This window comes from Platalea leucorodia (genome assembly GCF_965183815.1).
Source record: "Platalea leucorodia genome assembly, chromosome: 3".
Lineage (NCBI taxonomy): Eukaryota > Metazoa > Chordata > Aves > Pelecaniformes > Threskiornithidae > Platalea > Platalea leucorodia.
In genome coordinates this window covers 115,437,302-115,453,312 of record NC_138825.1, presented here as the reverse complement: position 1 = coordinate 115,453,312, position 16,011 = coordinate 115,437,302, and positions in this window count along the sequence as shown.

Here is a 16,011-nt window from a genome sequence, read left to right as displayed (position 1 = left end):
GCGATAAAGTCACAAAGAGGTTGCAAATGCCCCCAACATCTATAGCAAGTATGGTAAGCACAGTAGAAGGAAGGTCAGGCTGATTAAGAAATGCATAAAAGAATACATTAGCTCTTTCCAATACATGTGCAGCCCCAGTGCAAAAGCTCTGAGAGAGCTCCAGCAGGATATGGACGGACATGGATTATCTGATTTCAAATATACCTAGCATCAAAGAACTGAGTGATGAATGCAAGGCAAGTATTTTAATAGAGGTGTTTGTCAAGAAATGTTCTCAATGTAAGAGAGGAGTGGATGATGGTTCTGTCCCCTGCTCTGTGTGTGCTGTGGGAATTGGAGAGCAAATCAATCTAACTGTTCTGGTGTTGCCACCTGTATAATGTATTTCCTTATTTGCTCTAAAATTCCAGAGGTAAATCCAGATAAACTATTGACTTAAAAAATTGAAAAGGTTATCTAATAAGTGGGCAAGCTGGGGTCAGGATTTTCATTATCCTTTTTATACAGATGGAGTAAATAAAAAAGAATCTATTCTGCCAAAGGGTCTTTTGTTGCAGCATTTCTGCATAAATGAACTTTTTCTGATTAAATAAAACTTGCATAAATTAAAGGTTTCCTAAATGCTTTTGATGTCGCACTTAGATTTCCCAAACCCTCTGAGGGCACAGATGTCCATCAGCCTAGGGAAAGCCACTGGCTCTACTGCTTTCCATACAGGAGCATACAGGAAACCTTCCCAGAGAGGCTGCTCTTCTTGTCATCTATGAAGTGCAGAAATGCTGTCATTCTCTGTGAAGTTTGAAATGAAATCTTTCTACAGTAAATCAGGAAAGGATCCAAAAACCTCCTGGCCATTTCACTCCTCCTGGCTTCTGATAGTGTACTTTCAAGGTCTCTGGACACAACCCAGTCTTTCCATCCTCAGATCCTACATAGTTCTTGTGTCCCTGTTAGACTGAGGCAGGGATAAAGTCCAGGTGGAAGTCCTCCAAGCTCTGTTATGTTGTTTATGCAGGCTGTTGCAGAAAGGATGTGTGGCTAAATGTCACTTCTGTTTAAAAGTACCAAGGGGTTAAAGCTGGTATTATAAATGTCATTTTCAGGGGAAACATGCCAGATAAATGCTAATCTGCTCCTTAAGCACTCTCCAGTGATTTTCATAAGCACTTTTCAAAGAGTAAAAATAAAAATATCATGGTATAATATAGGAATTACAGTGCAGACACTCTTCAGCCAGTGTGGTTGTAAACCTCCTGGCCTGAAGCTATAAAAAGCAAGGGAGTCCCTGCCACCATCTATGGATAAACAGAAGGAATGACAGATACTGAGAGTTTTCTTTCTACCTAGAAATCCTCCAAGCAACATTTTGAGAAGCTGGCAATTTTTACACAAGCTTGGAAATAGTAAGGTGGTGAATCTGAAGTGAGGCACACAGAGAGAGAGAGAGACTTACCTAGGCAGAAAGGACTGTTTATTCCCTTTCACTGAGGATTTCATAGAAATATGCTATAGAGAGATTTTGTCTTAAAAGGGAGTTCTCATGTGGCTTTGCTGAAGCTACAGATGGCAGCAATAGAAGTCAGGGATCTCAGATGAGGTCTCCTCCATAACAGAGCCCCATGAGAGAGAAATTAATTGTGCAACTGTTTTATGGTTGCAGTCAAAGTTGGAGTTTTCAGAATACAGCAGATAGTGTTTCCCACAAGGGAAGACATTAGCATTCCACTCTACCATAGCATTATGGCTCTCTATTGCTCAATAACTATTTCATGTTCAATTAAGTACTTGTTTGAAGCCCGTGTCCTGCTTATCCCTGTGCAATATCTGTGGCCAGAACATCAAAACAGGATAGGGAATTTGGTCAGTTGTACCTGGAAATAAAAGGAAGCTTCGAGGAGCTCCTTGCATGCCACAGCTGTCTCAACACCCTGTACACACTCCCACTCCTCCCAATTTCTAAAGTGCTTTTGCTATTATAAATAAATACAATAAAAATGTAAGAGGTGGTGACAGGGTGCTGCTGAGGGATCTTTGGACTGCACCACAGCTGTGGTCCTTTAGCAATCAATGGGAAAATATTTTCATTTGTTGCAAAGCCCAGGACAACCCTCCTAGTCACACGTGCATCTCCCACATGTCATCTCTGTGTCCCTCCGGAGTCCCACATTACAATTACAACAATCCAGCACACCAAGCAATTGGGTGTGCCACAAGACTCCTGAAGATGAACAGAAACTACAATGTTTCTCAAGTGCCAGGAACTACCACTCTGGAGGCTGGTCTTGACTTGACAAAGTCCTGCTAGAAAACACACATTCTTGGATTAAACCTTGTGCCACAGATACGCGATGTCTACCATATGAATGGATGCTCTGTCATATAACCTGATGTGAACACCCCCCTCATCATATGGTGAACCGCTATATACCATTTCACAATGGGTAGAAGTAGGATAAATACGTAAAATGTTGAAAGGACACTTGGCAACTTCTGGTTCATATGAATAGGCTGGGAGAAGGGAGATTTCTGTCATTAAATAACATTGAATATTATTCCTTCACCCATTATGAAATAATTCGTGGTGTAGTAGTCAAAGTTACAGCTTTGATGGAGGTTTCCCTTGCAAAGTGCTGCCTTGTCAAGACTGCCTGGATTTCTAGGTAGAGGTTTGTGCTGGAAGGGTCCATGAATTTTCACAGATACCTCAGCCATTTGAACTAAGTAATTGCCACAGCTGAGATCACCTGCTTTCTGCAATAACAAGAGCAAGAAATCATGGTTGAAGACAAACCCGTAAATGATAAGATTTGCTGAACTGCCTGCCCACTCCCGTAACCTCCATTAATCTAAATCTGCTTTGAAGAAGATTGGATTTATCAGTCTGTTGTGATGTTACTTTCATTATAATATCAGATGCCTGGTTCTTTCCCCACCATGCCCAGATGAGGCTTGACCCTGCCTCATCCCAAACCAAAGTACTGATTTTGCATAGAAGAGCTTCAATAATCCACCAAAGCATCAATATCCATCTTAGAAAACATAACTCCATTAGTCATTGGCAGGGTGCTGTTCACCAGCGGTTCTGCACATCTATCAGTGCTAGAGAAGTAAAATCCAGAAGCACTGTAAGGTAAGGACAGCTGAAGGCCCACTTAGATAATTGAGACATTATCTCACCTTTATAAAAGTTAGGTATCTAGTTAAATAAAGCTGATGATTGTCAAGATTTTCTGAACAGGCAAAGAAAAAAAGCAGATTTCCCAAGGAGGCAATTCAGCCTAATGCAAGCTGGAACGAGTCTTGCCCTATGGTAGATGCTATCTCTCCTCAAAGACAGAGTTTAGATTAGACTCCCAACTTTTAGAGAAGTAAAGACTTGCTCCATGGAACTGAAGAAGTTACGATTCAGTGACGTATACAATTCTTGCTTCTTTTTTCTTAACCACAGAATGTCTTATTTATAACTTGCACATAAATGTCTTTTTCTACTTCTATTTGCCTTATTTATCTGAAAATGTACTGATATTTTCTTAAATTAGTTTACTGCTTTCAATAGCCGTCCATTTCTGTGACTAATTTTTCTTTTTGAAAATTTTGTCACATGGTTTTTGTAAAAATTGAAAGAATTTTCAAGATTATAGAAAAATGTTCCTGTACTGAAGTGAGGTGACAGATAAAATTCTCGGAAGTTTTCAGTAGAGAAAACAGGAGAGTCTGAGTTGGTCAGTCAAAACATTTCATTTTGATTGTTTTGAACAATCCCATTTTGATTTTTAGCTTTTTCTTTTATTACTTCTTTGCACTATTTTAAATTGAAAAGTAATTTAAGAGCAAAAACCTCATATTTTTTTATTTTGAAAGCATACATTCAGGCTGTTTGGAGAGCTTAAATCTTTTAAAACATTTGGTTTTCAACATTTTTCAGAATGTTGTTCTGGCTGTTCATAAAAACCAGCTCTTTCCTATTAACAGTTTTGTTTTGATGAATTCCTCTTCTCCAATGGAAAAAAAAAATTACAAAATTCATATTTAAGAGCAGTTGTTAACATAAAGTTTCTTTTTTATATATGCATCTTAAATTCACTTTGTAACTTTCTTTTTAATTTTTGAATATACATCAATCTTTCCATAAATGCTTTGATCCATAAGTTAATTCAGAAAGATATTCCTTAAAGGGGAAAAATTGAATTATTGTTCTGTTTTTAAAATAATTTATTAATTTTAAATATTTGTTATATTCCAAAATATCTGTGGTAAGCAACAAAATGCATTGCCATATAAACAGTATAAAAAAAATGTACAATTATCTTCACAAAAAGGGTAAAGAATAAAGAAAATGAGAAAACAAATTAGAACAAAGGACATTTAAAAAAATTTAGCTTATTGCTTGTTAAATGTACAAATAGCTCTTGGCAGCTTATTCATGGGTAAATATAGATTCCAGCAAATTAAAAAAAAATAGAAGGTATAAAGGAAAACTCCATAAAGAAACATATTTAATTAATCTTTAAAAAGTTTACCACATATTCAAGAGCAACAATTAAAAATCTTAAGTCTTAAATTGAAAAATACCATAATGACTTTAAACTCAAAGAATGAAGGGATTTTATAACCACAAGCAAGTAATAAAATTTTACTGAGGATTTGCATGTGATCTTTCCTAGGGTAGACTAACAAGTGATCGGGTGAATGGGATGACAGAGCAGGAGAAGGTGGGGGTTTTTTACTAAAACTAATATATTTCACAGAACATAATATAAGGTTACTTTATTACCTTTTTATTATGTTCTGGACATAATTCCATGGCTTCATACACTGGATAGACATTTGCGTGTAAGAGAACTTCAGTAGTGTGTTGCAGCTGCTTCTCAAGAGACAAGTGAGGATAGGAGGTAGATAAAAAATGTGGGAACTCCCGCAGCTGTGCCTGGAACCCTACGAATGATAAGTAATGATGATTAAATAGTAAGAGACTATTAAAAATGGGAAACGCTTCAAGGATCTGTTTTTTATGACCTGAAATACTGGATTGATCTCGCCCAACTTTAGCCTCATGTAGTGTAACTATCTACACCTTTGGTAGTACCTAGGCTGTCTTCATGGTCAGTGATAAGAAGTATGCCTATTTATGGCATAGTTCACCACAATTCTCCATTTCAGACATCTCCTTCAAGATAATATGAAATATTTGTTTGGGGAGTATTTCCTCTCCATTTAGGGAAGATAAGAGTGACTAGCTCAGGTATAAAAGTCTTTGTTTGATAAGTTGAATTCCACCCAAAGCAGATGGTGACCTTAAATTTTTGAAAGCATCAACATCCATGTAAATTTGTACTTTCATATAGAAGTAATCATTTTTGCATTTCAAGGAATATTCATGTACACAGACATTAGTCATGCACCTTCCAGTGTTCTGAGTCATTCTCTGGTGGCACTTACTGCCTTTTTGGTCAGATTAGAAAAATTTTCCCATCCTGGGTGCTCTCATTTGCACTGCGTGTGACTGAGACAGGCTAAAGGAATCAGAGTGTGGTCTCGTGACTGTATAACTGTCCTCAGACTTACATCTATGTGCAATAGGTGAGGTTTTGACTGAAACAGGTTCTTATTTCAGTTATATTTTCCTACCTACTTTTTCACATGGATGGGTGTAAATGATATGAAGTACTACCCTCAGCTATTGTCTACAATTTATTTATTTGTGTAAGTCAGTCATTATAGATAGTGATTTCCTTGTATAAATCTGCTACTAAAAAAAATATTATCAGTATTCTTCATTTATATCTATCTCCACTGCAAATGAACAAAGAAAGATGAAGGTGGAAAAAAAAACCAGACTGAAGATCTCATAAAGAGCTTACAAATAACACAGGAAAAACAAACAGTTTTTGTGTAACCACAGGAAAAGGGATAGCAAGGAATTAAAAAAGGGAACAAGGAAGAGATTTCACTCAAAACTTTGCTGAATTCATAATATCCCTGCCAAAATCCAGGAGCAGAACCATGCCACCTGATACCTGTATAATAAATTAAAGAAACAGACACGAAGCCTCCATAAAACTTGGTTTTAGGCTCCCTACTCAATTGGAGACAAATGTAATTAAGGGTGACCTCTTTCCTTTAGCTATTACCACTCACAGTTTCTTCACCATTTGTTTTTGTAAATGTATTTACATATGTCGTGTTTTCTAATTTGTGAAATAGAGCACAGCAGACAGCAGAGTCTCATGGATTACACTGATGTATTAATAATAATAAAAATAATATATGCAAATCAGACCTGCTAAGGCTGGTTTTTCTCCTACAGGGGGAAGCAGAGAGCTACTGTTACTTCTCTCTTTTGGGGCTCGCAGATACACAACTTCCCATCACTTTGGGAGCTCTGTTGTCATCTCTTTCCTCTTCCTTTTCTCTGTGTTTTGCTATTGACCATCTATATTGACTATTTTTGTAGTTAACTCTTTGAGACATATGTCTGCACATTTTCCTGTAAATGTTTAGCAAAATAAATACTTATTTATTTTTTTATCCTATAAATAAAATGGGTAATTTGTTCATTGAAAAGTGGGTCTGCTAGAGACTTCAGGACATCAGCTGATCATATCTCCAGTGTATGACTAGATGCAATAATAAAGCATGCAAATAGCAACACAGTAACAAAACATTATCAGGAACTGTCTTCTTATGTATGTCTTTGTTGGACCTGGTATAACACGTAAAACTTCTGTTTATTAATATTTACCTATGCATATGTATTTGTATATGTATAGGTGTACATTATAAACACTATATTCAAGTGGATAATGCGTGTCTAATCAGTAACTAAAGCATTTATTTCTTTTCCATACAGCATCCATATACCAAATCATTAAAAAATCAAGTAATTCTGAGCAGTGAAAAAGCATCACAAAAACCTTCTTGGCTGCTATTATCAGTATAAAATCCAAAAAGTAGCAATCTAAATAACTGATATGTAGCTTTTACTCTTTATGTAATCACCATGCCTTATATCAGCATTGGTGTTGCCACCTACCTTTACTGTCCCTTTCCTTTACAAAAGAATTATAATGACTAATTTGTCTATTCTCCTGTGTGAAGCTTAAACTCTATTTTACTTCTCCAACCGTGCTATTTTTTTCAGAAAACCTTTCTAAACCTTCTTTTCAAAGTACAGGAGACCTTAAAAAAACATGAGCTATCACAAACGTTTGGACTCTATGCTGCAGTCTCTGGGTCTGTAGCTACTTAGCACTGTCCTTTACTTCATTTCTTGGAGAGTAAACAAAATACTGCATTGCAGCAAATCAAATTTAAAGAGACACGATAGGGCAGAGGTCTGGATAAGAAAGACTCAGTTTTGTTTGCCTCCTAGCAAAATATAAAAAAAACCCCAAGAGACACAGAGAAGCAGCCTATTTGTTCTTTATTCTCTTTTTTTTTAGTTATCAAAACTTAAATAGACCCTGTTAGACACATCGTATTATAAGTGAGGGAGCCAGCAATATGCATTTTTGGAGGAATATCACAACACTGCCATTTAATATTGCTATAGGGAATACAGAAGCTATGAAGACCAGAGATGTATATTAAAAAGGCAATAATTTATAACTTCTACTTATAGAGTTTTTTTTCTTAAAAGAATCAGAAGGTTTTAATAGTTAAAAAGTAAGCAATATTCTCCAGAGCAAAAGAGAGCACTGGCAGTTAGATGGATCATAGCTATCATATAAGAACTCAGGACAAATGTACAGCCAATACTTTAAAATTCAGGTTTTTATTGTGTTTTATGTAGTACTAAGAGACAGCACACACATTACTGGGGGAATGAGAACATGAAAAAATTAAGTTAAACGGGAATTAACTCTGTCTTAAGTTTGCCACAGTTGCAGTCCAGTGGACAGGGACATGATGTGGAAATAGGCCAGTGTTCCTCTCGCATGGAGGTTAGCTCTGCCTGATTTTCTGCCTGTTTCCCTTACCAGCAGCATGCAGAAAATGTGCTTTGGGCTGATGGCTTCTCCATAGAGGCAACTATCCTACTGCTGTATGCCATGATGGAGAATATCTCCCCCTGAGACCTGCTACTGTTATTGGGTCACACTTATTCAATTAAATTATTATTATTAAATTCACTTATATTTCCTTCCAAAAGCAAGTGGCCTGTTCTGAATCCTGCCTCCCTCCATCTCCTCCTCCATTCACACATAAAATACAGAAATGACCAGAGATAGCCTCCATTTACATGTTATTGTTCTCAGACCCTCACTACAGATACGGTATTGGATGAATCAAAAATACTCGTTTGGGTTTGACCCATCTTGTCAGTCCAAGGTAACACAATGAGGGCAGATGGTCAGAGAGGCATTCCCATACTTACATGTTGCCCTGTGTGTTGAATATTCTGAACCTTTTTCCAGTAACACAGAAATTGAAGTGAAGCTTCTTAAAACAAAGTTCAGCATATTGTACTTGAAATGAAAGTAGGAGTTACCCACATGCCATTCTGTTTACATACCATGGACCTTAATTTCTGCACAGCTTAATGCATATGTCTTTACACATCAGTTTCTTAAAGGTAAACACTTTACAATGACACAATTGCTTTTAAGGTTTTTCTATCCCTTTTGGAGGCCATACCTGCAAAGAGCTGAACCCTCACCTCCCATGAAAATAGGGCTAGCAGAAGATGGAAGCCGATTAATTTATTATCTTTGTGTGTGGCAGTTTTGTTCCTTGAAAAGCATGCTGTGCTTGCACAGCTGATGAAGGGTTTAATCTAAACAGGTAGCAGGAATCCTGATCTGTAAATATAGCCTACACACTGTGGTGGCAGTTTTGTTGGTGTTTTGGTAGGGACTAAATAAAATTCTCTTTGGTGCTAGTACGTTGAATATCAACCTTTCAGGCACCCCAAATGTAAAAACAATTAAACTCCTTTATGCAATAGAGATTTATGAAACTATAAGAAAAGCTGCCCAAAATACAAGCTGGAGTAGGAGTTAAGCCAAGTGTTGTCTCCAGAGTCTGAATCCAAATGAGTGTTTATTTTTTCAGACCATAACACTTCTAAACTCTATTTGCCTTAAATTGAAGGATATGAAGTAATGGTTATAAAGCATTTCACCACTTTGACTGGGGTGAGCCTCTTCATCCACTAGGGTGCCAATGGGGCCAGTAAGCTTATGTCAAATCTGTGCGTATCAGGTGCAAGCACAAAATCAAACCCTGTTTGAGTAGTCAGCCTGTTTAATGTTTATGCCTTCCTCGTATCAGCCAAGATTTCTTGTTTCTTGATAGAGCCCAGAAAGACCTATTTCTCTACTTACACGGCTCTAGACATACACTCACACTCCTTCTTTTCTGAAAAAAATCACATCCTAGAGTGATTTCTGTTTGTGGGTGGGAATTTAGTACAATGTGCTCTGGATTTTAGTTCCCTGTTTAAGCTATTGTCACATATATAACCTCAACATAAACCAATGGATAAGAAAGATTAGAAAACCACAAATTGCCCTCCTGAAATCATGTGCAAATCTTCTGCAACAATGCAAAGATATGTCCAAAGAAATGTTTTCAATAGCAAAGTGAAAAATTCATTGCAAAGAAATCTATGAATAAGACACAGAAAAAAGGACAACATTTCTAATTACCTATTCTTATGATAAAAAAGGAACTGCCTCTTCAAACAGGCAACTCGGAGTTTGAGGCCGCTGAGATTCAATTAGTATTTAGAAATATCTTGAGATTTTCTATTAGATTGGAATTTGCTTTCTTGTTTTTATGCTTGCTTTTCACAGTCTTAACTGAGCTTTTGTGTTCTGAATATTCTCACAACACTTGTTACAACTTTTTGATGTAATTCTTGTTACAGATGATTCAAAAGGCTTTTTAATATGCTTTGTAAATTGCAAATGATAAAAAATATTTGTAATTCCAGAGAAAATGAGAAAAGGAAATTGGTTGAACGGAGATGATAACTTGGGTTGACTAGGTGAGACTGTAATAATTGCTTTCATTCTAAGGGGTAACAGCAGCAGGATTTGTAGTGAAAGGTTTCTTTCTTATCTCTTTATTTGTTGGTGTTGTGTTTTGTTTTGCCTTAAGAGTGTTTCAAGATTTTAAGTATTTATGCAGAGAGGAAAAGATAATGTGTCACAAGAGAAGGAGCAACTCAGGAGACAATGAAGACCCAATGATAAAGATGCTGTCTTGGGATTAAGACAACCTAGGACCAATTACTTGTTCTGCCACATATTCAGTGTACTGTAGCCTTGAGCAAGACATTTCAGGCTATGTTCATAAAATGTTTTTTGGTGACAATGATTGTTGCTTAAATCTAAAATATTGATCCTCAAAATCCTGCTGCTATCTAACTGCAGACAAGATTTTCTTGGTCCCTGTAAATTCTGTCAATGGTGTTCCCAAGGCACCCATCTTTCCTCTGCTCTCAAAGCTGATCTACACTGTGCTGAATATTGAAATAATCTTTGAGGCAGATGGTGAGCAGGAGACTGATTCTGCAGTCTGATGGTTATAGCGCTCAACTGAGGATGTAAAGAGATCTTGATTCTAGTCTCCATAGTCACGGGTTTAGTATTTACACAAACGAGAACAGCTTCAATAGCAAACTGAGCCAGTTACTCTTTCTCACCAAAAAGATTTCATGGTCTGAAGGTAGGAAGAGTCATGTGGGAGATGAGGAAGAGAGAGATTTAAAGTGTTTTCACAGACCCAGCTGGTGTGCAAGTAACGTGCCTATCATGAGAACCAAAGGGAACAGAAGAGACAGTGTTTTGTGACTTATCTGCAGAGGGGACAAATTGATCTCTGGCAGTTCTAGTTTCACCTCCCAACTAAAAATGGATTAGTTTAGCCCAGGAATCTAAGTTTTCGGTGGATGACATTAGGTAACTCAACCCCTTTTCCTCATTCTGGGAAACAGTATGCTTTGTGGGTTGCACACTGAGATGCGCACAGTTTCTCACTGTGAGGACTATGTACTCCATATCTTGTCCATTTTTAACAAAAGCATCAATGGGTTTGGTATAAATATGTCAGACCTTGTCTCTCCTATATTCTGGTTTGTTATGCTACAGTGACAGTGTTGTGGTTTAACCTGGCAGGCAGCTAAACACCACACAGCCATTCACTCGCTCCTCCCCCCCCCCCCCCCCCCCCCCCCCCCCCAGTGGAATGGGGGAGAGAATCATGAAAAAAAAGAAAAAAATTAGAATTCATGGGTTGAGATAAAGACAGTTTAATAGGACAGAAAAGGAAGGGAAATAATAATAATAATAATAATAATAATGACAAAAGAATATACAAAATAAGCGATGCACAATGCAATTGCTCACCACCTGCTGATCGATGCCCAACCAGCTCCCGAGCAGCAGCCCCTGCCCCCTTGGCCAAGTCCTCCAGTTTATATACTCAGCATGACATCGTATGGTATGGAATATCCCTCTGGCCAGTTTGGGTCAGCTGTCCTGGCTGTGCCCCCTCCCCTCTTCTTGAGCACCTGGCAGAGCATGGGACGCTGAAAAAGTCCTTGACTGGTGTAAGCACTACTTAGCAACAACTAAAACATCAGTGTGTTATCAACATTATTCTCGTACTAAATCCAAACCACAGCAGTATACCAGCTACTAGGAAGAAAATTAACTCTATCCCAGCTGAAACCAGGACACAGTACAACTAAGTCTTCGCACCCCTTGTATAGGGACTCAGCCTATCTAAACCAGGGTTGTAGATTCCACAAGATGGCTGGATAATTAGAAGTTTGGTGCTTCAGTGCCAAATGTGTGCACCTAGATCCCTGGTTGTTCATTTGTGAAATGTGAGTAGTTACATTTCTCCAAAGGATGCTGTGACCTATGGGGATAAATATTTTAATGACTTTGAGACACTCTCATATTAGGGCAATGAGAGCCACATGAATATCTTTAGAGTAGAAATGCTACTGAATCAGTACATTGGGTTTTATTATTTTTCAGAAAGATTCATATATACTTAGAGTGCTCCTTATCACACTCTATTATTTTTTCTTGCATAACATTTGCATTAAAATATAGAAGATGTTTCCATCTTCACTTTGAAAGCAGAAAAGTTACCTTGAAGGAAAAGTAGCTAAGGTAACATGGTTCAGAAGGTCCAGTTAGACTACAGTGTTGATAGGTGATGGCTTATTTTACTCTTAAAGTGTTTTTGAAGTGAACTGTTTGAGGCTGAAAGATCTTACACAGACATTCCAAAACCAGAAATTCAGCTTTTACTGTTTTTTTTTTTAAAGTTCTGCTCTGCCATGAAATTACTCTTGAGTGGGATATTCAATAAATTTGTTAACATTTGTGTTTAAATGAGAAGATTTATGTTGAAAAATATTGGGCTGTTAAAAACGTGCTGACTCTAGTGTAGGATGGATTTTAAAACTTGATTTGTACTTATTAAGATGAAATAGTAATAAAAGAACACGAAGCCTATTTGGCATTGACTAAAGTTACTCAGTTGTCTTATGTGTTTGAGACGTGTGTGAGATTTCTGTGGACTCCAATCCTGATTTCCATGAGAAGAAATTTTTAAGGTTAAATTTTTTGCATAGGCAAGGTCAAATCGTACTGTCAGTGCTACTGCTTTCATAGTGTCAGGTGGTATCACAGTCTAGGGTGTTTAAGCTATAATAGGTTGTCTCCACAAAATCTATATCAATCTCAATACACACATTTGACATTTCTCATTGCTTCTCTTCCAGCAGGGTAGTTGATGTCATGGTCCTTCCTGGTAGGCTTTCTAGTGTGGGAAGTTAAAGTGTGGAAGATGGGATGGTCTAAGCAGCTTGTAATGGCAGCCATAAAATTGCTTGCTGAACAGTAAGTTTCTTACGGGAATCTTAACTAGTATGTCTGCGTCTCACAGAAATCAAAGGAAACAGGACTGGAAGGGGCTCAGAGAGCCCTGCTCCTTTCCTCTGTCCCAGTGAGCTGCACCGTAATATGTTTGACTGACTGAAAAGCGAGAGCATTTCCATCCTATCCCAATAGGTACCAAGAGCTTTTCATAATTTTTCCCTTTCTAGCAACATTTGACATATTTGAATGTTCTCCTATCATCTCCTTTCCTTTCCTCTTCATATGACTTTCACACTGTAATGTTTTCAAGATCTCTTCTCACTTTTATTTCTATTTTCTGGATACCCCTGTGCCTGATTAGTTGCTACCCAGTATGCATTCATATTGGTAATAATTATTCTGCTATATTTCATTCAATTGCCTTGAATTGCACCATAATTTTTCACGTTTTCCAGCTTAGTAAGATGATTGTGAAATGTAATCCTGCCTTCCAAAGTGGTGGATCTGTTCCTCCAAACGCAAAACGTCGATATCATGCAGCTCATTAAGTAAAATACTATGTAGTACTGGATCTAGGACAGACTCATGTCAAATCCCTCTTGGTACCTTCTTCCATTTTGTCAATAAACAAATGATATCCTTTTGTCAAGTACCATTTTCAAGCCAGCTGCATACTGACCTTACAGCTGTCTCACCCACACTCTAGTGCTTTTGTTCTCTTATGCAAATGCCACGTCAGACAGTGTCAAAAGCCTTATTGAAGTCATGTTATGTGACATCCACTGCTCTTCTCCTATCCATGAGGCCTGTTACCCTGTCACAGAAAGAAATTAGGTTGTTTTGACATGATTTTTTCCTGACAATTCCATATTAGCTTTTAGCAGGTCCTTACAAATAGACTGATTACTCTGTAGAGACATGCAGGCTGCATGAATTAACTTTAATGAAGGATATCAAGAAAAAGAAGACAGCCATTTGCTTCTCACAGAGGTTACCCAGTCCAGAAATTGGGTAACAAAAAGGTGGTATTGCTTTGTGGCCCGAAACTTTACATCTTTTGTCACCCTGAGAAGTAGATTTTGAATGCCTATAGGAAGAATGCAATCTGGGGCTTTCTCTGTGTTGTTATCTGCTTTATCACATCCCTCTGAGCACCTCAGAAAAACTGGCAGTACAGTGATAAAAGTGATTTCTGGACTACCTTAAGGATAACTAGAAAAGGTGTGTTTTGCTACTAGCTAAGAACTATGCATCTGATCTAGTCTAAACTATATACTTATTTTTATTTCTCTTCCTCTTCAGCTGTTTGTTCTAGATTCTTTGAGAGCAGAGTCTTATTTAGTACATATTTGACAGGTGCTTTTCCAGTGCATACTCAGCCCTGTAGCTAGACACTCTTCCCCTTTTTCACAGAGAACTGTCAGTATTAAGAACTTTAAACATCTTTCAAAATTAAGAATGGAATCTACAATTTGTGGAATTAATATATATATATATACGTATATATACACACTTTGATGTTTTGGGGGTTTTTGTGCTTTTTTTTAAACTTTTAAAGTTTGCTAACCATAAGGACTTTGATTTACTTAGATTTCTTTATTTTCTGATTAAGTGAAGACTGAAAGAATTATTCTCAAGTCTTGGAGGTTCTATGGAAGATACGGTGTGCGATTAAACCATGAGAGCTGTTGATATAGTCTTGAAGTCCTACTGTAGGAAATGATTTTGCTCTTACCTGGAACATTTATGTTCACAAAACATATGAAACTAGATATATTTTAAGTCATTAATGAATCAAATATAATTTTTGTTAATGTATGCACACAGGATTTTGGATGGCCAACCTTGAAGCAGAAATTGTTGGTTTTGTGGATCTGAAGGTCAGGTGAAAAAAAGTGAAGAAAACATATATTTCATGGATACTGCAATTTATTTTTAGTGTCTTCCCAAATATAAATGGCATCTACAGTCTGTTCACAAACCCATCTCTTTACCTGGTGAACTGGGAATGATGTCCATTTAAGATGTTATAAACTGGAAATCATCTCCTGCTTTCACAGCTGAGTATATTTGACCCCTTCCTCTGATGTGAAGATGATTGATATACTGGACTTTATCAAATAGAACAACAAAAGAGAGAATAAATTTTATGGTGTAATTGTTCTGGGGGGTGGGGAGGAGTAAATGAATAAATTCACTAACTACTGAGGTGTAATGACAGAAACGTGAAGGTTTTGGCCTGTGCTTTGGAAAGCTCTTCTCTTACTGTCAGCAAACCAAGTGGAGAACAGAGGAAATGCCTCTTAAAATATCTCCTAAAAATGGAATCTGAGCTTATAAACTGACCTTTCCTAAGATAAAGAAACAATTATTCTAAGAGACCTGCTATTTTAGGACTATTTTACCAAAAATGTTGGCCCCCTTTTCAACGTCTTTAAATTCTTTTTGGTGAGCCTCAGAGCTGTGCTGTCCTGCGTACACAACATTGTCCCTTCCTAGAAACCCAGAGGCCTTAGAAAGAAAGAAAGATTGCAAACCTTTCTCATGACTGCAGCCAGTGAGGATCAGGAAGCAGCCCTACCCTGTCTTAAATATCCACCTGTTTTTGCATAGGCATCCACAGATTTCAGAGGAAGGACAATCCTTTTGCTTCCATTCCTAAAAAAACCCAAAGTAAACCAAACTTAAATAAACCCCATTACCTTATACTGCATCTCCACTAGTCTTGAAAAGTTTTTCCTCTGCCTTCTGCAGAAACAAGCTTTTATGTTTTCAAATAAACAGCATCAAGGCAATATTTGAAAATCTTGAAGCTCTTAATGTTTTGTAGAAAAGGATAAAAACGTCATTAATCTCATTATGCCTGTCCATAAAAACTTGACCCTGAAAAATCCATGATGTGCCCTAAAAACCCAAATAATTATGCCTATAAAGCTGTGCAACAAATTGTCTTTAGCAGAGATGTGACTATGCATTCCCTACACAGGAATTTAATAAAATATGTCACAATTAAACACACATGTTTGAGGAAATAATCCTGTCTCAAAACAAACACTGAAAGAGAAGCATGAAGAGATTTGAGTTTGTGGATTACTAGACCTGCATTTAGTTCAATAGAAAATAGATTAATCTGAGTCCTTTTGGAGGAGTCTTGCAAATACACATC